This window comes from Zea mays, chromosome 8 (genome assembly GCF_902167145.1).
Source record: "Zea mays cultivar B73 chromosome 8, Zm-B73-REFERENCE-NAM-5.0, whole genome shotgun sequence".
In the NCBI taxonomy this organism is placed as follows: Eukaryota; Viridiplantae; Streptophyta; class Magnoliopsida; order Poales; family Poaceae; genus Zea; species Zea mays.
The window spans coordinates 14,793,139-14,816,006 of NC_050103.1; positions in this window are offsets into that span (position 1 = coordinate 14,793,139).

A 22,868-nucleotide genomic window follows, 5' to 3' on the forward strand; every position below is an offset into this window, starting at 1 on the left:
GGTCTTTACTTTATTTATGTGCTAGTAGATCGGACATTATGCTTAGCGTATGCATGTGTGCTAGATTTCAATCCGATCCTAAGGAGTGTCACTTAGTGGCGGTGAAGCGAATTCTTAGATATTTGGTTGCTACGCCTTGCTTCGGGCTCTGGTATCCAAAGGGGTCTACCTTTGACTTGGTTGGATACTCAGACTCCGACTATGCTGGATGTAAGGTCGATAGGAAGAGCACATCGGGGACGTGCCAATTCTTAGGAAGGTCCCTGGTGTCATGGAACTCTAAGAAACAAACTTCCGTTGCCCTATCCACCGCTGAGGCCGAGTACGTTGCCGCAGGACAGTGTTGCGCGCAACTGCTTTGGATGAGGCAAACCCTCAGGGACTTTGGCTACAATCTGAGCAAAGTCCCACTCCTATGTGATAATGAGAGTGCTATCCGCATGGCGGAAAATCCTGTTGAGCACAGCCGCACAAAGCACATAGACATCCGGCATCACTTTTTGAGAGACCACCAGCAAAAAGGAGATATCGAAGTGTTTCATGTTAGCACCGAGAACCAGCTAGCCGATATCTTTACCAAACCTCTAGATGAGAAGACCTTTTGCAGGCTGCGTAGTGAGCTAAATGTCTTAGATTTGCGGAACTTGGATTGAATTGTAGCATACATGTGTTTATGCGTTTGATCATGTTCATTCTGCATTTTGTTGCTAATTGTGGTGCTCAAGTTGTACAAACACTCCCTGGACCTCATAAGTCCTTTTTGCAAGTGATGCACACATTTAGGGGGAGATGTGCTACAACTTGACCCTTTGAGACTAACCATTTGCTTGAGTTTGCTTGATTTAGTCTCGAAGGTGGATTGAAAGGGAAAGGTGAACTTGGACCATGCAAGACTTCCACTGCGCTCCGATGAGAGGGTAACTTATTCCAAGTTCATCTCTATGATCTTATTGCCTTTGTACTCTTAATTGAAGATTTTGGTGAGGCAATGGGGTTAAAAGGCCAAGATTGATCCCGTTTTGGTGCTTGATGCCAAAGGGGGAGAAAATAAAGGCCAAAGCAATAGATGGATCAGCTACCACTTGAGAAACTTTGATAATAGTAGAATAGAGCTTTTGGTTTGTCAAAACTCTTGTATTGTCTCTTTTGTCAAAAGTTGGCCTCTTGTGGGGAGAAGTGTTGATTATGGGAAAAAGGGGAAGTTTTTGAAATCTTTGATCAATCTCTTTTGGAATGATGTGTGTTTGACTTAGAGATAGAGATTTGAGTTTGATTTGCAAAAACAAACCAAGTGGTGGCAAAGGATGATCCATATATGCCAAAATTGAATCAAAATCAATTTAAGTTTTATTTGAAGTAATTTTGCACTTGTTCTAGTTGCTTTATGTTGTGTTGGCATAAATCACCAAAAAGGGGGAGATTGAAAGGGAAATGTGCCCCTGGGCCATTTCTAAGTATTTTGGTGATTGAGTGCCAACTCAAGTGCTTAAATGTGAATTTATGTCATGGATGAATAAAGTGCAAATCAAGAGCAAAGGTACGTTTCTAAGTCTTAGTACATTGGTTTTGTGTACTAATATACTTGTCTAAGTATTGGAAACAGGAAGAAAAAGAAAAGAAAAAGTTGGCTGTGTACAGCCAGAAGGCTGCTTCGGTCTGGAGCACCGGACTGTCCGGTGGTGCACCGGACAGTGTCCGGTGCGCCAGGCTGCCTCGGCCGAAGAGGCCGCTCTCGGGAATTTGCTGACGGCGTACGGCTAAAATTCACCGGACTGTCCGGTGTGCACCGGACTGTCCGGTGAGCCAACGGTCGGCCGGGCCAACGGTCGGCCGCGGATTCTGCGCGCGACACGTGGCCAAGCCAACGGTCGGAAGGGGGCACCGGACTGTCCGGTGTGCACCGGACATGTCCGGTGCGCCAACGGCTCCCAGATCTGCAACGGTCGGCTTCGCCATTTAAGGAAAGGAATCGGGCACCGGACACTGTCCGGTGTGCACCGGATTGTCCGGTGCGCCCGATGACAGAAGGCAAGGCTGGCCTTCCAGATTTGTTCTCAACGGCTCCTAGCTGCCTTGGGGCTATAAAAGGGATCCCTAGGCGCATGGAGGAGTACACCAAGCATTCCTACAACATTCCTAAGCACCAAGACATCGATCTCACACATTCGTTTCATTGTGATAGCATCTAGAGCTCTTGTTGAGTTGTGAACTCTTTGAGTTGTGTTGCGAGCTCTTGTTGCGACTTGTGTGCGTGTTGTTGCTCTGATCTTTTGAAGTCTTGTGTGCGTTGCTCATTCCCCCTTTGCTCTGTGTTCTTTGTGAACTTCAATTGTAAGGGCGAGAGGCTCCAAGTTGTGGAGATTCCTCGCAAACGGGATTGAGAAAAAGCAAGCAAAACACCGTGGTATTCAAGTGGGTCTTTGGACCGCTTGAGAGGGGTTGATTGCAACCCTCGTCCGTTGGGACGCCACAACGTGGAGTAGGCAAGCGTTGGTCTTGGCCGAACCACGGGATAAACCACTGTGTCATCTCTGTGATTGATCTCTTGTGGTATTGTGTTTTGTTGAGACTCCTTTCTAGCCACTTGGCATTTATTGTGCTAACACTTAACAAGTTTTTGTGGATATAAGCTTAAGTTTTACAGGATCACCTATTCACCCCCCCCCCCCTCTAGGTGCTCTCAGAGAGTCATTAGTCTCATCAAATACAACGTCGCTAGAGACTTAACCAAACCCGATGATTTGTTGAAGACTCTATACGCCTTTGTATTTGAGTCATAACCTAACAAAAACCCTTCTATAGCTTTGGGAGCAAACTTAGAATTTCTACCTTTCTTCACTAGAATGTAGCATTTGCTCCCAAATACACGAAAGTAAGACACATTGGGTTTGTTACCGGTTAGAAGCTCATATGAAGTCTTCTTGAGGAGGCGATGAAGATACACCCGGTTGATGGCGTGACAAGCCGTGTTCACGGCTTCCGATCAAAAGCACTCGGGAGTCTTGAACTCTCCAAGCATCGTCCTTGCCATATCGATGAGTGTCCTATTCTTCCTCTCTACCACACCATTTTGCTGTGGTGTGTAGGAAGCGGAGAACTCGTGCTTGATCCCTTCCTCCTCAAGATACTCCTCCACTTGAAGGTTCTTGAACTCGGACCCGTTGTCGCTCCTTATCTTCTTCACCTTGAGCTCAAACTCATTTTGAGCTCTCCTTAGGAAGCACTTGAGGGTCCCTTGGGTTTCAGATTTATCCTACAAAAAGAATACTCAAATGAAGCGGGAAAAATCATCAACAATTACTAAACCATACTTACTCCCCCCTATGCTTAGATAGGCGACGGGTCCGAAGAGGTCCATATGCAGCAGCTCCAGGGTCTCGACGTAGTCATCACGTTCTTGATGTGATGAGCACTTCCCACTTGTTTACCTGCTTGACAAGTTGCACAAGGTCTATCTTTTTCGAAATGCACGTTAGTTAGACCTATCACGTGTTCTCCCTTTAGAAGCTTGTGAAGGTTCTTCATCCCCACATGTGCTAAACGGCGATGCCACAGCCAGCTCATGCAAGTCTTAGCAATTAAGCATGCATCTAGACCGGCCTCCTCTTTTGCAAAATCAACTAAATAAAGTTTGTCGTCTAGTACACCCTTAAAAGCTAATGAACCATCACTTCTTCTAAAGATAGACACAACTACATTTGTGAATAAACAGTTATATCCCATATTACAGAGTTGACTCACAGACAACAAGTTATATCCAAGCGACTCAACTAAGAACACATTAGAAACAGAGTGCTCGGATGAAATAGCAATTTTTCCTAACCCTTTCACCTTGCCTTAGTTCCCATCACCGAATATTATTGAATCTTGGAGATCCTTGTTCTTGACGTAGGAAGAGAACATCCTCTTTTCCCCCGTCATGTGGTTTGTGCATCCGCTGTCGATAATCCAGCTTGAGCCCCTGGATGCATAAACCTGCAAGGCAAATTTAGGCTTGGGTCTTAGGTACCCAACTCATGTTGGGTCCTACAAGGTTAGTTACAATAGTCTTAGGGACCCAAATGCAAGTTTTGTCTCCCTTACATTTGGCCCCTAACTTCCTAGCAATTACCTTCTTATCCTTTCTACAAATAACAAAGGAAGCATTGCAAGCATAATAAATTGTAGAAGGTTCATTCATTACTTTCCTAGGAGCATGAACAATATTTCTTCTAGGTGTATGATGAACAACATTTTTTCTAGTCATATTTCTATCATACTTAAAAGAAGAACTAGAAGCAATCATGGCATGAGAGTTAAAAACATCATAACTTTTATAACCATTCCTAGAATGTCTCCTGTCATGATACATGAAAGCATGGTTCTTTTTAGCACTACTAGCCATAGGGGCCTTCCCTTTCTCCCTTGCGGAGATGGAAGCCTTATGGCTTGTTAAGTTCTTGACTTCCCTCTTAAAGCCAAGACCATCCTTAATTGAGGGGTGTCTACCAATTGTGTAGGCATCCCTTGCAAATTTTAGCTTATCAAATTCACTCTTGCTAGTCTTAAGTTGGGCATTAAGACTAGCCACTTCATCATTCAATTTAGAAATTGAAACTAGGTGTTCACTACAAGCATCAACATTAAAATCTTTACACCTATTGCAAATTACAACATTTTCTACACAAGATGTTGATTTACTAGCTATTTCTAACTTAGCATTTAAATCATCATTAATTCTCTTTAAGCTAGAAATAGAGTCATGGCATGTAGACAATTCACCAGAAAGCATTTCGTTCCTTTTTGAAAGGGAATTAGGCTTACACCTAGTTCCTAAATAATTTTGGTGGTTGAATTGCCCAACACAAATAAATGGACTAACTAGTTTGCTCTAGTGTATAAGTTATACAGGTGCCAAAGGTTCACACTTAGCCAATAAAAGACCAAGTATTGGGTTCAACAAAAGAGCAAAAGATCAACCAAAGGCACCTCTGGTCTGGCGCACCGGACTGTCCGGTGGGCCACCGGACATGTCCGGTGCACCAGAGGGACTTCGAGGCTGAACTCTTCACTCTCGGAAAATTCCAGAGGCAACTCCGCTATAATTCACCGGACTGTCCGGTGTACACCGGACATGTCCGGTGCTCCAAGGAAGAGCGGCCTCCGGAACTCGCCAGCCTCGGGAATTCATTTCAGCTGCTCCGCTATAATTCACCGGACTGTCCGATGTACACCGGACTGTCCGGTGTAACAGCGGGGCAACGGCTACTTCTGGCGCCAACGGCTACCTGCGACGCATTAAATGCGCGCCAGCGCGCGCAGAGGTCAGGCACGCCCATGCTGGCGCACCGGACACTCAACAGTACATGTCCGGTGCGCCACCGGACATCCAGCCGGGCCCAGAAGTCGGAGCTCCAACGGTCGGAACCCAACGGCTTTGGTGACGTGGCTGTTGCACCGGACATGTCCGGTGTGCACCGGACATGTCCGGTGTGCACCGGACTGTCCGGTGCGCCATCGAACAGACAGCCTCACCAAACAGCTAGTTTGGTGGTTGGGGCTATAAATACCCCCAACCACCCACCATTCATTGCATCCAAGTTTTCCACTTCCCAACTACTTACAAGAGCTCTAGCATTCAATTCTAGACACACCAAAGAGATCAAATCCTCTCCAAATTCCACACAACGCCCTAGTGATTAAAGAGAGAAATTTGCTTGTGTTCTTTCGAGCTCTTGCGCTTGGATTGCTTTCTTCTTTCTTGATTCTTTCAATTGCGATCAAACTCACTTGTAATTGAGGCAAGAGACACCAAACTTGTGGTGGTCCTTGTGGGAACTTTGTGTTCCAAGTATTGAGAAGAGAAAGCTCACTCGGTCCGAGGGACCGTTTGAGAGAGGGTAAGGGTTGAAAGAGACCCGGCCTTTGTGGCCTCCTCAACGGGGAGTAGGTTTGAGAGAACCGAACCTCGATAAAACAAATCCGCGTGTCTCACTTCATTATTCGCTTGCGATTTGTTTTGCACCCTCTCTCGCGGACTCTATTATATTTCTAACGCTAACCCGGCTTGTAGTTGTGATTATTTTTGAGAATTTCAGTTTCGCCCTATTCACCCCCCCTCTAGGCGACTTTCAATTGGTATCATAGCCCGGTGCTTCATTAGAGCCTAACCGCTCGAAGTGATGTCGGGAGATCACACCAAGAGGGAGATGGAGACCGGCGACAAGCCCACTACGAGCCAAGGGAGCACTTCATCGGAGGAGTCCCGCACCAAGAGGAAGGAGAAGAAGAAGGACTCCTCCAAACGGAAGGAGAAAAGATCTTCTTCTTCTCACCACAAAGAGAAGAAGGAGAAATCCTCTTCTCACAAGTCGCATCGGAAAGGCGACAAGCACAAGAGGATGAGGAAAGTGGTCTACTACGAGACCGACACTTTATCAACATCGACCTCCGACTCCGATGCGCCGTCCGTAACTTCTAAGCGCCAAGAGCGCAAGAAGTTTAGTAAGATCCCCTTACACTATCCTCGTACATCTAGACATACTCCATTACTTTCCGTTCCATTAGGCAAACCGCCAACCTTTGATGGCGAAGATTATGCTAGGTGGAGTGATTTAATGAAATTTCATCTAACCTCACTCCACAAAAGTATATGGAATGTTGTTGAGTTTGGAGCACAGGTACCATCCGTAGGGGATGAAGACTATGATACGGACGAAGTGGCCCAAATCGAGCACTTCAACTCTCAAGCTACAACCATACTCCTCGCCTCTCTAAGCAAGGAGGAATACAACAAAGTGCAAGGGTTGAAGAATGCAAAGGAGATTTGGGACCTTCTCAAGACCGCGCACGAGGGTGATGAACTCACCAAGATCACCAAGCGGGAAACGATCGAGGGGGAGCTCGGTCGTTTTCGTCTTCGCCAAGGGGAGGAGCCACAAGATATGTACAACCAGCTCAAAACCTTGGTGAACCAAGTGCGCAACCTCGGGAGCAAAAAGTGGGACGACCACGAGGTGGTTAAGGTTATTCTAAGATCTCTTATTTTCCTTAACCCCACTCAAGTTCAATTAATTCGTGGTAATCCTAGATACACACTAATGACCACCGAGGAAGTAATCGGGAATTTTGTGAGCTTTGAATGTATGATCAAGGGATCGAAGAAGATCAACGAGCTTGATGAACCCTCCACGTCCGAAGCACAACCGGTGGCATTTAAGGCGACGGAGGAGAAGAAGGAGGAGTCTACACCGAGTAGACAACCAATTGACGCCTCCAAGCTCGACAATGAGGAGATGGCTTTAATCATCAAAAGCTTTCGCCAAATCCTCAAGCAACGGAGGGGGAAGGACTACAAACCCCGCTCCAAGAAAGTGTGCTACAAGTGTGGTAAGCCCGGTCATTTTATTGCAAAATGTCCTATATCTAGTGACAGTGACAGGGGCGACGACAAGAAGGGAAAGAGGAGAGAAAAGAAGAAGTACTACAAGAAGAAGGGCGGCGATGCCCATGTTTGCCGGGAGTGGGACTCCGACGAGAGCTCCACCGAGTCCTCCTCCGACGAGGACGCCGCCAACATCGCCGTCACCAAGGGACTCCTCTTCCCCAACGTCGGCCATAAGTGCCTCATGGCAAAGGACGGCAAAAGGAAGAAGGTTAAATCTAAATCCTCCACTAAATATGAATCCTCTAGTGATGATAATGCTAGTGATGAGGAAAATAATTTGCGTACCCTTTTTGCCGACCTAAACATGCAACAAAAAGAAAAATTAAATGAATTAATCAGTGCCATCCATGAGAAGGATGATCTCTTGGATTCCCAAGAGGACTTCCTAATCAAGGAAAATAAAAAGCATGTTAAGGTTAAAAATGCTTATGCTCTACAAGTTGAAAAATGTGAAAAATTGTCTAGTGAGCTAAGCACTTGCCATGAGACCATTGATAACCTTAGAAATGAAAATGCTAGTTTAATTGCTAAGGTTGATTCTCATGTTTGTGATGTTTCAATTCCCAATCTTAGAAATGATAATGATAATTTGCTTGCTAAGATTGAAGAATTAAACATCTCTCTTGCTAGCCTTAGGATTGAAAATGAAAAATTAATTGCTAAGGCTAAAGATTTTGATGTTTGCAATGTTACTATTTCTAACCTTAGAAATGAGAATGATATACTACATGCTAAGGTTGTAGAATTAAAATCTTGCAAACCCTCTACATCTACCGTTGAGCATGTTTCTATTTGCACTAGATGTAGAGATGTTGATATCAATGCTATTCATGATCACATGATATTAATTAAACAACAAAATGATCATATAGCAATATTAGATGCTAAAATTGCCGAGCATAACTTAGAAAATGAAAAGTTTAAATTTGCTAAAAGTATGCTCTATAATGGGAGACACCCTGACATCAAGGATGACATTGGCTTCCAAAGGGGAGACAATGTCAAACTTAATGCCCCTCCTAAAAACTTGTCTAACTTTGTTAAGGGCAAGGCTCCCATGCCTCAGGATAACGAGGGTTACATTTTGTACCCTGTCGGTTATCCCGAGAGCAAAATGAAGAAAATTCATTCTAGGAAGTCTCACTCTGGCCCTAACCATGCTTTTATGTATAAGGGTGAGACATCTAGCTCTAGGCAACCAACCCGTGCTAAGTTGCCTAGAAAGAAAACTCCTAGTGCATCAAATGATCATGATATTTCATTTAAGACTTTTGATGCATCTTATGTTTTGACTAACAAATCCGGCAAGGTAGTTGCCAAGTTTGTTGGGGGCAAACACAAGGGCTCTAATACTTGTGTTTGGGTACCCAAAGTTCTTGTTTCTAATGCCAAAGGACCCAAAACCGTTTGGGTACCTAAAGTCAAGAACTAAAATTGTTTTGTAGGTTTATGCATCCGGGGGCTCAAGTTGGATACTCGACAGCGGGTGCACAAACCACATGACAGGGGAGAAGAAGATGTTCTCCTCATATGAGAAAAACCAAGATCCCCAACGAGCTATCACATTCGGGGATGGAAATCAAGGTTTGGTCAAAGGATTGGGTAAAATTGTTATATCACCTGACCATACTATTTCCAATGTTTTTCTTGTAGACTCTTTAGATTACAATTTGCTTTCCGTATCCCAATTATGTCAAATGGGCTACAACTGTCTATTCACTGATGTAGGTGTTACTGTCTTTAGAAGAAGTGATGATTCAATAGCATTTAAGGGAGTGTTAGAGGGTCAGCTATACTTGGTAGATTTTGATAGAGCTGAACTCGACACTTGCTTGGTTGCTAAGACTAACTTGGGTTGGCTCTGGCACCGCCGACTAGCCCATGTTGGAATGAAGAATCTTCATAAGCTTCTAAAGGGAGAACACATTTTAGGACTAACCAATGTTCATTTTGAGAAAGACAGGATTTGTAGCGCATGCCAAGCCGGGAAGCAAGTTGGCACTAATCATCCACACAAGAACATCATGACGACCGACAGACCACTTGAGCTACTCCACATGGATCTATTCGGCCCGATCGCTTACATAAGCATCGGCAGGAGTAAGTACTGTCTAGTTATTGTGGATGATTATTCTCGCTTCACTTGGGTGTTCTTTTTGCAGGAAAAATCTCATACCCAAGAGACCTTAAAAGGATTCTTGAGACGGGCTCAAAATGAGTTCGGATTAAGGATCAAGAAAATTAGAAGCGACAACGGGACAGAGTTCAAGAACTCTCAAATTGAAGGCTTCCTTGAGGAGGAGGGTATCAAGCATGAGTTATCTTCTCCCTACACTCCACAACAAAATGGTGTAGTGGAGAGGAAAAATAGAACTCTATTGGACATGGCAAGAACCATGCTTGATGAGTACAAGACACCGGATCGGTTTTGGGCCGAGGCGGTCAACACCGCTTGCTACGCCATCAACCGGTTATATCTACACCGAATCCTCAAGAAGACATCTTATGAACTCCTAACCGGTAAAAAGCCTAATATTTCATATTTTAGAGTTTTTGGTAGCAAATGCTTTATTCTTGTTAAAAGAGGTAGAAAATCTAAATTTGCTCCTAAAACTGTAGAAGGCTTTTTACTAGGATATGACTCAAACACAAGGGCATATAGAGTCTTTAACAAGTCCTCAGGACTAGTTGAAGTTTCTTGTGACGTTGTGTTTGATGAGACTAACGGCTCTCAAGTAGAGCAAGTTGATCTTGATGAGATAGGTGAAGAACAGGCTCCGTGCATCGCGCTAAGGAACATGTCCATTGGGGATGTGTGCCCTAAGGAATCCGAAGAGCCTCAAAATGCATAAGATCAACCATCCTCCTCCATGCAAGCATCTCCACCAACCCAAAATGAGGACGAGGCTCAAGTTGATGAAGGAGAAGATCAAAGAGATGAGCCATCTCAAGATGACGGCATTGATCAAGGGGGAGATGCAAATGATCAAGACAAGGAGGATGAACAACCAAGGCCGCCACACCCAAGAGTCCACCAAGCAATACAACGAGATCACCCCGTCGACACCATCCTCGGCGACATTCATAAGGGGGTAACCACTCGATCTCGTGTTGCACATTTCTGTGAGCATTCCTCTTTTGTTTCCTCTATTGAGCCACACAGGGTAGAGGAAGCACTCCAAGATTCGGATTGGGTGATGGCGATGCAAGAGGAGCTCAACAATTTCACGAGGAACGAGGTATGGCATTTAGTTCCACGTCCTAACCAAAATGTTGTAGGAACCAAGTGGGTCTTCCGCAACAAACAAGACGAGCATGGTGTGGTGACAAGGAACAAAGCTCGACTCGTGGCCAAGGGGTATTCACAAGTCGAAGGTTTGGATTTTGGTGAAACCTATGCACCCGTAGCTAGGCTTGAGTCAATTCGTATATTATTGGCCTATGCTACTTACCATGGCTTCAAGCTCTACCAAATGGACGTGAAGAGTGCCTTCCTCAACGGACCAATCAAGGAGGAGGTCTATGTTGAGCAACCTCCCGGCTTTGAAGATAGTGAGTACCCTAACCATGTTTATAGGCTCTCTAAGGCGCTTTATGGGCTCAAGCAAGCCCCAAGAGCATGGTATGAATGCCTTAGAGATTTCCTTATTGCTAATGGCTTCAAAGTCGGAAAAGTCGATCCTACTTTATTCACTAAAACTCTTGACAATGATTTGTTTGTATGCCAAATTTATGTTGATGATATCATATTTGGGTCTACTAACGAATCTACATGTGAAGAATTTAGTAGGATCATGACACAAAAATTCGAGATGTCGATGATGGGGGAGTTGAAGTATTTTCTAGGATTTCAAGTCAAGCAACTCCAAGAGGGCACCTTCATTTGTCAAACGAAGTACACTCAAGACATTCTAACCAAGTTTGGAATGAAGGATGCCAAGCCCATCAAGACACCCATGGGAACCAATGGGCATCTCGACCTCGACACGGGAGGTAAATCCGTCGATCAAAAGGTATACCGGTCGATGATTGGTTCATTACTTTATTTATGTGCATCTCGACCGGACATTATGCTTTCCGTATGCATGTGTGCAAGATTCCAATCCGACCCTAAGGAATCTCACCTTACGGCCGTAAAACGAATCTTGAGATATTTGGCTTATATTCCTAAGTTTGGGCTTTGGTACTCTCGGGGCTCCACATTTGATTTGATTGGTTATTCGGATGCCGATTGGGCGGGGTGTAAGATCAATAGGAAGAGCACATCGGGGACTTGACAATTCTTGGGAAGATCCTTGGTGTCTTGGGCTTCAAAGAAGCAAAATTCGGTCGCTCTTTCTACCGCCAAAGCCGAGTATATTTCCGCAGGCCATTGTTGCGCGCAATTGCTTTGGATGAGGCAAACCCTGCGGGACTACGATTACAAACTAACCAAAGTTCCACTTCTATGTGATAATGAGAGTGCTATCCGCATGGCGGATAATCCCGTTGAGCATAGCCGCACTAAACACATAGCCATTCGGTATCATTTTCTTAGGGATCACCAACAAAAGGGGGATATCGAGATTTCATACATTAATACCAAAGATCAATTAGCCGATATCTTTACCAAGCCTCTTGATGAACAAACTTTTACCAAACTTAGGCATGAGCTCAATATTCTTGATTCTAGGAACTTCTTTTGCTAATTTGCACACATAGCTCATAAATATACCTTTGATCATGTCTCTTTTATATATGTTATGACTAATGTGTTTTCAAGTGTATTTCAAACCAAGTTATAGGTATATTGAAAGGGAATTGGAGTCTTCGGCGAAGACAAAGGCTTCCACTCTACTCTACTACTCATCCTTCGCCGTCGCTCCGCATCACTCTCCATCCTTGGTATTTTTTTTAAAATGGGAAGCCCCCTATTTCATTAAGAAATAGAAACCAAACACAGTTTTTACAGAAATCCCGACATAACCAACAGCCACAAGCCGATAAGCCTACCACAATATCAGCTGCATAGAGATACGAAACCCAACTGAAGGAACACAGCACACCAGAAGAAGTCCAACAGTCTAACAGGCATCACTGAATATCTACAAAGGACAGATCCCAAAAGCAGCCAGGGACCTCGCGTCACCAGTAAAGACTAAACAGCTAGATTTTATCTACCAAAAGCAGACAAGCTGAATACATCCAGAAGCAAAAGATGCATAATCAGCAGCAAAATGTCACTGGAGACGCCTGTATCTTCACTTATATGTTTTATTTGCCAAAAGGGAGAAAGTAGCTAGAAAGGGCCTATATCTCATTCCAAGTATCCGTTTTTGGCGATTCATGCCAAAGGGGGAGAAAGTATTGGCCCAAAGCAAAAGGACCGCACCACCACCCTAATTTTAAAATTGATGATTTTTCATTGGTAAATTTCAAATTGATATCTCTTTGTGTTCTAAAGGGGGAGCAAGTAGTACTTTCAAAACTTGATATCTTAAAACCCTCTTGAACACTAAGAGGAGAATTTATTTGAGGGGGAGTTTTGTTTAGTCAAAGGAAAAGCATTTGAAACAAGGGGAGAAAATTTCAAGCTTGAAAATGCTTTGCAAAAATCTTATTCATTTACCTTTGACTATCTTGCAAAAGGATTTTGAAAAGAATTTACAAAAGGATTTGCAAAAACAAAACATGTGGTGCAAATGTGGTCCAATATGTTAAAAACAAAGAAACAATCCATGCACATCATGTAAGTATTTATATTGGCTCAATTCCAAGCAACCTTTACACTTACATTACGCAAACTAGTTCAAATTATGCACTTTTATATTTGCTTTGGTTTGTGTTGGCATCAATCACCAAAAAGGGGGGAGATTGAAAGGGAATTAGGCTTACACCTAGTTCCTAAATAATTTTGGTGGTTGAATTGCCCAACACAAATAAATGGACTAACTAGTTTGCTCTAGTGTATAAGTTATACAGGTGCCAAAGGTTCACACTTAGCCAATAAAAAGACCAAGTATTGGGTTCAACAAAAGAGCAAAAGATCAACCAAAGGCACCTCTGGTCTGGTGCACCGGACTGTCCGGTGGGCCACCGGACATGTCCGGTGCACCAGAGGGACTTCGAGGCTGAACTCTTCACTCTCGGGAAATTCCAGAGGCAACTCCGCTATAATTCACCGGACTGTCCGGTGTACACCGGACATGTCCGGTGCTCCAAGGAAGAGCGGCCTCCGGAACTCGCCAGCCTCGGGAATTCATTTCAGCTGCTCCGCTATAATTCACCGGACTGTCCGGTGTAACAGCGGGGCAACGGCTACTTCTGGCGCCAACGGCTACCTGCGACGCATTAAATGCGCGCCAGCGCGCGCAGAGGTCAGGCACGCCCATGCTGGCGCACCGGACACTCAACAGTACATGTCCGGTGCGCCACCGGACATCCAGCCGGGCCCAGAAGTCAGAGCTCCAACGGTCGGAACCCAACGGCTTTGGTGACGTGGCTGTCGCACCGGACATGTCCGGTGTGCACCGGACTGTCCGGTGCGCCATCGAACAGACAGCCTCACCAAACGGCTAGTTTGGTGGTTGGGGCTATAAATACCCCCAACCACCCACCATTCATTGCATCCAAGTTTTCCACTTCCCAACTACTTACAAGAGCTCTAGCATTCAATTCTAGACACACCAAAGAGATCAAATCCTCTCCAAATTCCACACAACACCCTAGTGATTAGAGAGAGAGATTTGCTTGTGTTCTTTCGAGCTCTTGCGCTTGGATTGCTTTCTTCTTTCTTGATTCTTTCAATTGCGATCAAACTCACTTGTAATTGAGGCAAGAGACACCAAACTTGTGGTGGTCCTTGTGGGAACTTTGTGTTCCAAGTGATTGAGAAGAGAAAGCTCACTCGGTCCGAGGGATCGTTTGAGAGAGGGTAAGGGTTGAAAGAGACCCGGCCTTTGTGGCCTCCTCAACGGGGAGTAGGTTTAAGAGAACCGAACCTCGGTAAAACAAATCCGCGTGTCTCACTTCATTATTCGCTTGCGATTTGTTTTGCACCCTCTCTCGCGGACTCTATTATATTTCTAACGCTAACCCGGCTTGTAGTTGTGATTATTTTTGAGAATTTCAGTTTCGCCCTATTCACCCCCCCCCCCCTCTAGGCGACTTTCACTTTTAATTTCCAAAGCAAGGGATTTTTGTGCCTCTACAAACTTATCATGTTCTTCATACAAAAGATCCTCTTGCTTTTCTAGTAACTTATTCTTATCATTCAAGGCATCAATTAATTCATTAATTTTATCAATTTTAGTTCTATCCAGTCCCTTGAACAAACTAGAGTAATCTATTTCATCATCATCACTAGACTCATCATCACTTGAAGAAGCATAAGTGGTATTGTTTCGAGTACATACCTTCTTCTCCTTCGCCATGAGGCATGTGTGACGCTCGTTGGGGAAGAGGGATGATTTGTCGAAGGCTGAGGCGGCAAGTCCTTCGTCGTCGGATGAAGAGCAATCCGAGTCCCACTCCTTGCCAAGATGTGCCTCGCCCTTAGCCTTCTTGTACTTCTTCTTCTTTTCCCCTTTCTTCTCTTGTTCCTGGTCACTATCATTATCGGGACAATTAGCGATAAAATGACCAATCTTACCGCACTTGAAGCAGGAGCGCTTTCCCTTCGTCTTGTTCTTCTTGGGATGCTCCTTGCGGCCCTTTAGCGCCGTCTTGAAGCGTTTGATGATGAGGGCCATCTCTTCCTCATTTAGTCCCGCCGCCTCAACTTGCGCCACCTTGCTAGGTAGCGCCTCCTTTCTACTCGTTGCCTTGAGAGCAACGGGTTGAGGCTCAGGGATTGGACCATTCAACGCGTCGTCCACGTAACTCGCCTCCTTGATCATCATTCTCCCGCTTACAAACTTCCCAAGTACTTCTTCGGGTGACATCTTGGTGCACCTAGGATTTTCACGAATATTGTTCACAAGATGTGGATCAAGGACAGTAAACGACCTTAGCATTAGGCGAACGACGTCGTGGTCCGTCCATCGCGTGCTTCCGTAGTTCCTTATTTTGTTGATGAGGGTCTTGAGCCGGTTGTATGTTTCGGTTGGCTCCTCTCCCCTTATCATTGCAAATCTCCCAAGCTCGCCCTCCACCAACTCCATCTTGGTGAGCATGGTGACGTCGTTCCCCTCATGTGAGATCCTGAGGGTGTCCCAGATCTGCTTGGCATTATCCAAGCCGCTCACTTTATTGTACTCTTCCCTGCACAAAGATGCTAAAAGGACAGTAGTAGCTTGTGCATTTTTATGGATTTGTTCATTTATAAACATGGGACTATCCAAGCTATCAAATTTCATTCCACTCTCTACAATCTCCCATATGCTTGGATGGAGAGAGAACAAGTGACTACGCATTTTGTGACTCCAAAATCCGTAGTCCTCCCCATCAAAGTGTGGAGGTTTGCCAAGAGGAATGGAAAGCAAATGTGTATTTGAACTATGCGGAATACGAGAATAATCGAAAGAGAAGTTTGATTTAACCGTCTTCTTTTTCTCGTAGTCGTTGTCGTCGTCCTTTTGGGAAGAAGAGGACTCGTCGCTGTCGTCGTAGTAGATGATCTCTTTGATGCGCCTTGTCTTCTTCTTCTTCCCATCTTTTCGTTTGTGGCTCGAGCCCGAGTCGGTAGGCTTGTCATCTTTCGGCTCGTTGACGAAGGACTCCTTCTCCTTATCATTGATCACAATTCCCTTCCCCTTAGGATCCATCTCTTCGGGCGATTAGTCCCTTTCTTGAAGAGAACGGCTCCGATACCAATTGAGAGCACCTAGAGGGGGGGTGAATAGGTGATCCTGTAAAAACTTAAACTAAAAGCCACAAAAACTTGATCAAGTGTTAGCACAATAAGGCCAAATGGCTAGAGAGGAGTTCTTGCAAAACACAACAACCACAAGAGGATCAACATAGATAGACACAGTGGTTTATCCCGTGGTTCGGCCAAGTACAAAACTTGCCTACTCCATGTTGTGGCGTCCCAACGGACGAGGGTTGCAATCAACCCCTCTCAAGCGGTCCAAAGACCCACTTGAATACCACGGTGTTTTGCTTTGCTTTACTATATCCCGCTTGCGAGGAATCTCCACAACTTGGAGCCTCTCGCCCTTACACTTTAATGTTCACAAAGAAGCACGGAGTAAGGGAGGGATGAGCAACGCACACAAGACACAAAATCAGAGCGACAACACGCACACAAGTCGCAACAAGAGCTCGCAACACAACCCGACGAGTTCACAACTCAAATAGAGCTCTAGATGCTATCACAAAGAATCAAATGCGCGGAATCGAAGTCTTGGTGCTTAGGAATGCTTGGTGTATGCTTGTTGTTCTCCTCCATGCGCCTAGGGGTCCCTTTTATAGCCCCAAGGCAGCTAGGAGCCGTTGAGAGCATTCCAGGAAGGCAATTCTTGCCTTCAGTCGCCTGGCGCACCGGACAGTCCGGTGCACCATCGGACACTGTCCGGTACGGATTTCTTTCCTTATTTGGCGAAGCCGACCATTGCAGATTCAGAGCCGTTGGCGCACCGGACACTGTCCGGTGCACACCGGACAGTCCGGTGCCCCCTTCTAGCCGTTGGCTCAGCCACGTGTCCCGCGCAGATCGCGCGGCCGACCGTTGGTTCACCGGACAGTCCGGTGCCTCACCGGACAGTCCGATGAATTATAGCCGTACGCCGTTAATCACTTCCCGAGAGCGACGACTTCGCCTGTGAATGGCTCACCGGACAGTCCGGTGCACCACCAGACAGTCCGGTGATTTATAGCCGTACACCTCCGTCGAAGTCCCGAGAACAGCAAGTTTGCCAGAGCCAGCCTGACGCACCGCACACTGTCCGGTGCACCACCGGACAGTCCGGTGCACTCAGACTGAGCAGACTTTGGCTGAACACATCCATCTCTTTTCCAAATTGATTTCTCCTGTTTCCAGCACTTAGACACAATACATTAGTTCTCAAAACAATGTACTAAGTCTAGAAACATACCTTTAGACATGATTTGTACTTTGTCCATCAATTGGCATAGATTTTCACTTAAGCACTTGTGTTGGCACTCAATCACCAAAATACTTAGAAATGGCCCATGGGCACATTTCCCTTTCAGAAGGGTCGGCCTTGCCTCAGCAAAGCCCGACCCTCCCTCGGGGGCTAGAAGGGGGAACCCCCTATGCGTCAAAATTTTCCTCGGAAAAATTTTCTACCAAAACGACCTTTCGTGCTTTTGACTTCCGTATCGATAGCGGGATCCTGAGAACGACGAGAGTACACGTAAGCGGTAAGGCCGACCGAGCCGAGGAACTCCTACGCCTCCGGGATACGGATACCTCACTCATCACCTTCCGCGAGAAGTAACTCACGCTCGGATAAGCGATCCTGCTACCGAACAAGTCCAAACACTCGGGTAGAAAACGACTTTCGTGCCTTCTCGACTGTATCAATAACGGAATCCTACGACCAAATGAGAGTGCACGTAAGCGGCAAGGCCGACCGAGCCGAGGAACTCCTATGCCTCCGGGATACGGATACCTCACTCATCACCTTCCGCGAAAAGTAACTCTCGCTTGGATAAATGATTCTGCTATTGACAGACAAGTCGTGATGCTCGAAACGAGAGGAAAGAAAACACAGCTTTTTAACACGACGATAAAGTGTTTAGGCCTCGGCGGCCGCGAAAAACATGCGCATGCTACAGACAAATTGTTCCTGCAGGTTCAGGCATCGGCAGGGGGAGCAGCAGCACCCTCGGCGTTGTTTCCACCCTCGGCGGAACCTGGCCCGGCCTCGGACGGCGACCCGGGCGAAGGGACCTCCACCCAAGGGAGGACGCCAGCACCGCGCCAGCGGATGTCATGGCCAAGCTCCAGCTGCTGCTGCCATACCTTCCTCGGCCTGGGAAGCTGCCAGCTCTCGGACCGACGAAGTCTCTTTTCGAGCCGACTCCGCCTCTGTCCACGCCAACACCGCTGCCTCCGGCTTTGGCTCATCGCAGAGCAGCCGAGGGTTCTAAAAACTGAGCAAGAGAGGCCTAGAGCGGCAAGGCCGACCGAGCCGAGGGACTCCTACGCCTCTGGGATACGGATACCTCACTCGTCACCTTCCGCGAAAGGCAACTCACGCTCGGTTAAGTGGTTCGGCTAGCCAACAGGCAAGTCCCAGTGCTCGGAATGAGAAAGAAACGCAGCTTTATACTCGAATACCCAAATGTTCAGGCCTCGACAGCCACAAAGAACAAACACATATACTTGGGGTAACTAGCTACATAGACTTAGATGTCGGCAGAACCCTCGGCGGTTCTCCCGACCTACGACAAATGTCTAAGTCCTTGAAGCAGTTACATTTTGCTCCGGCAAAAACCCAGTATATCCCCTTACAAACGGGACTCCGGTTCCGCTCCCACGGGTATGAACAACCTCCACACCAGGGGGGCCGCGGGATAACGAACTCCAAGCGGCTCGCCGGCGACCTCTGCAGCAGCAGAGACAACGACCCCCACCTTGGGCGGCTAAACAGCAGCAGTGATGACCTCAGGACAGACGCTGTTGTGAAAAGGCCCTCGCCCACGTCCCCACACGAGGGGCGAGGATAGGTCATTAAAGCCGAAGAGTCAGAGGGCGCCGTCCGTGGGATCGAACCCACCGACACCGCGCCGGCGAACAGCGGCCGCCCCAAAGCGCACCGGCAGGACCTCGCTCCCGTCCTCACCGAGGCCGTCCCAGAACACGAGTACCGCCCTCGCGGCGTACGACGTGCTGGGCGACCCCCCGGCGCGGCTGACGATGCGAGGAGGACCTGGACGTGGCCGGCCCGCGCGCGGCACGACCGCCGCCCGGATGAAGGACAGAAAGCTACATCCTGGCCAGGGAGCAGCAGTTCGCCTTCCCCCGCATGGCTGGAGGACGCCTCCGCAGGGCTGGAGGATGCCTTTCTCCCCCAAACGTTGGGGGAAGAAAAGGGTCACCGACCCACGCGGAGGCAACCCCCCACTCGGTGCGCTCCTCCGCCTCAGCCCGGATGACGAAGATCCTTGAAGCTGAGGGCGGGGCGGAGGCCACAGCCCGGCTTGCTTCTCCCCACCAAACTGACCATTGGTGAGGGAATGCAGCCGGGCTGCACGACGAAAATCCTTGAAGCCGAGCGATGGCTAAAAGGTGCCAACCCCCACGAGGCCACGCTTCTCAAACGACAGCGAGTGCAAGGCGATGCCAGTACACCCCATCTGGGGGCTCGAAAGGTGGAAGGGCGCGATGCATGAGGGGAGAACGAAGGCATGGCCACTGCCCGGGGGATCCATCCCCTTTTATAGGCAGACCTCCTTGCTTGCACCCCTTAGCGTCATAGGCAAAGTCTCCACTGACATACTCCAGGGTTCTCCCCCTACGACACGGGGGCTGGGTCCCACACGTCACACGAGCTAATCCAAAGTGTGAAGAAGGCGAACCGCCGCACGCGAGGCATGCAACCGCCCCGCGGTTACAAGCGCTCTCCCATCTTCGCAGAAACCGGTGGTCGAAAGGGTGGACTGCCACGCGACAGGCATCCAACCGCACCGCAATTGTGCGCCCTTTCGGCTTCGACCGCATCCGGTGGACCAGCACAAAGGAAGCGGGCCTGCATGTCATGTAACCGGCGCGCCGGTTACGACGTGCAAAGAGCCGCACCGCCACTTGCGCCGAATGCCGCGCCTCCTCGACTGCGGAACCAATATCATGACTCGAGGCAGCCCTGCGCATGACCCAACAGTGCCAATTAAAGGCGACGGCCACGGGTCAGTCAGCCGCGGGGGTAGGCACGACGGTTGGCATGGCCAAAAGTGGGCCGGCAATAACTGCAGCGGCAGACGAGCGGAAGCAACGGTCAAATTGCCTGCAGGCTCGCGTCCCCTCCCGAAGCGACGGGAGAGCCCTCTCCCACGGCGTGAAGACGACGCACCCGTGTCCCGTTCCTCGAACGGCTCGCACGCGCAACGGACGCCACGCGAATCGCCCGTCCCGTCGCATTAACTCCCCGGCGGAGCAAGCGACACCTCTGGCAGGCGAGGCGGGCGTCGTTTCACCTCCGCCATGATGACCGCGTAAGAAAAGGTGCGCCACCTTATTTAAATACATATCCTTCCCCTCCTCCTCCTCCTCTCTCTCTCTCTCGCTACAAGGACCGGGAAAGGGGATGTTTCAGAAAGGATCCTTCTCAGCGAAGGAAGCGGGCCCCGATCCCTCCTACTGATCAGGGGTTCGAAGGCTGGCCCCTCGCAAGGGTTTCGACAGTCGCCCCAGAGCACTCGGGCTTCAAGCCCATTACTGATCAGGGGTTCGAAGGCTGGCCCCTCGGAAGGGTTCGACAGCCGCCCCAGAGCACTCGGGCTCCGCGCCCACTACTGATCAGGGGTTCGAAGGCTGGCCCCTCGGAAGGGTTCGACAGTCGCCCCAGAGCACGCAGAGTGAGGGATGACTCTGGGTATGTCCGATACATGGCCGAGGCTCGAGCTACACTCCCGAGGTACCCTAGGACATTTCCGAGACCGGCGGGAACGATTTGTAACGGAATCCCACCGGAGGGAGGCATCGAGCCCTCAGACCCTGTCGAAGGGGTCTGGGTCCGGCGAATCACCCGCAGGTACTTTTGGAGCGCGCCTCTGGGCCACCAGCCGACCCCTAACGAACGGGGCATGGGCGTCCACTCGGATCACCCGTTAGCAGCTCACTGGAAACACCATGTTCGGCGCCCTCCGAGGGCAACATGGCGCTTTCCCCCTCCTCCTTGCGGAAAGGCGACGCAGGGGCGTATGATAAAAGTCGGGAAGGTCCTTGATCGTCCTCTCGCTCCGTGCAGAGGCTCGGGGGCTGCTCTCGCACCCGGCTACGGCCAAACTGTTGACAGCGTCAACAAACCAACTTGATAACTCGGAACCTGACCATGCACCCGGGCTACGGCCAGGCCGCATGAGGGAACGATCAGACCGGCCGAGGCACCACGAAAAGCATTCAGACCTCAGAGGAGTCAACCCACTCCTCCGAGGCCTCGGGGGCTACACCCGGCGGGTGCGCTCGCGCGCACCCACCAGAACAAAGCAAAACCGAGAAGGGCCGGTCCCCTCACCGAAAATGCGGCAAAAGCCTCCAAGCGAGTACCAACACTCCCTTCGAGGCTCGGGGGCTACTATCGGGTACCATAATTAGGGGTACCCCCAACACTCCTAATCATGGCTGGTAAACACCCTCAGACCAACTGACGGGTGCGGTTCAAGTCAAGGCTTCGTCTACCCAAGGGACACCACCTCACCCGAGCCCAGCCTCGGGCTGGAGCAGTAGTCACAGACGAGTTCACGCCTCGCCCGAGGGCCGCCTCAGGCAGCAGGCACCCCCTCAGCTCTCCCGAAGCCCAGCTCGGGCAGGCTTCGTTGTGAAGCAACCTTGGCCAGACCGCCTCACCAACCGACCGCTTCGCAGGCGCATTCAATGCAGGGGACGCCTGACGCCGTATCCTGACACATGCGCCTCAGTCGGCCAGGCCGAAGTGACCGCAGTCACTTCGCCCCTCTTCTTTACTGTCCGATATGACGGGAAAACAGCGCCGCTCGCCCCGCTCCGACTGTCGTGCCAACCACCCAGGCGAAGACTAACAACAAGTCATGATCAACCACCGAGTTCGGCCTTGGGCACAACAGGAGGCTCCGCCTCGCCCGACCTCAGGCTCCGGCCTCAGGAGGAGGTCTCCGCCTCGCCCGACCCCCGGACTCGGCCTCGACCTCGGTCTCGGGAAGAATCGTGTCCTCGCCCGACCCCGGCCTCGGCCTCAAGAGAAGTCTCCGCCTCGCCCGACCTTGGACTCGGACCGACCGCGCTAACAGGGGATACATCATTACCCTATCTCTAGCCAGCTCAGGCTACAAGGAACAAGACCGGCGTCCCATCTGGCTTACCCCGGCGACGGGTAATGATGGTGCCCCGCATGCAACCATGACGCCGGTGGCTCTCAGCCCCTTACGGCAGCAAGGAGACGTCAGCAGGATCCTTGCCGCACTGCCAGCTGTGCTCCTACAGGACTTAGGCGCTTCTCCGACGGCCACGCTATCACGTGTACAGGGCTCAAGCTCTCCCCCGACAGCCACGTTGGCGTGTACGCAGGGCTCAGGCATTCCTCTGCCAGACACGTTAGCACATAGCTACGCCCCCCCATTGTACGTCTGGACCCTCTCCTTGCGTCTATAAAAGGGAGGGCCAAGGCCATCCTGGAGGGGGGGTTCGCGCGGGGGAAGGAGCGAACGAACGGGCTCCCTCTCTCTCTCCCTCTCGCGACGTGCTTGTAACCCCTACTACGAGCGGCACCCCTGGTGCAGGATAATACAAGCCTTGCCCCACCTCTTGTGTTTCATCCCGCGCCAACCCATCTGGGTAGGGGCACACAACGACAATCTC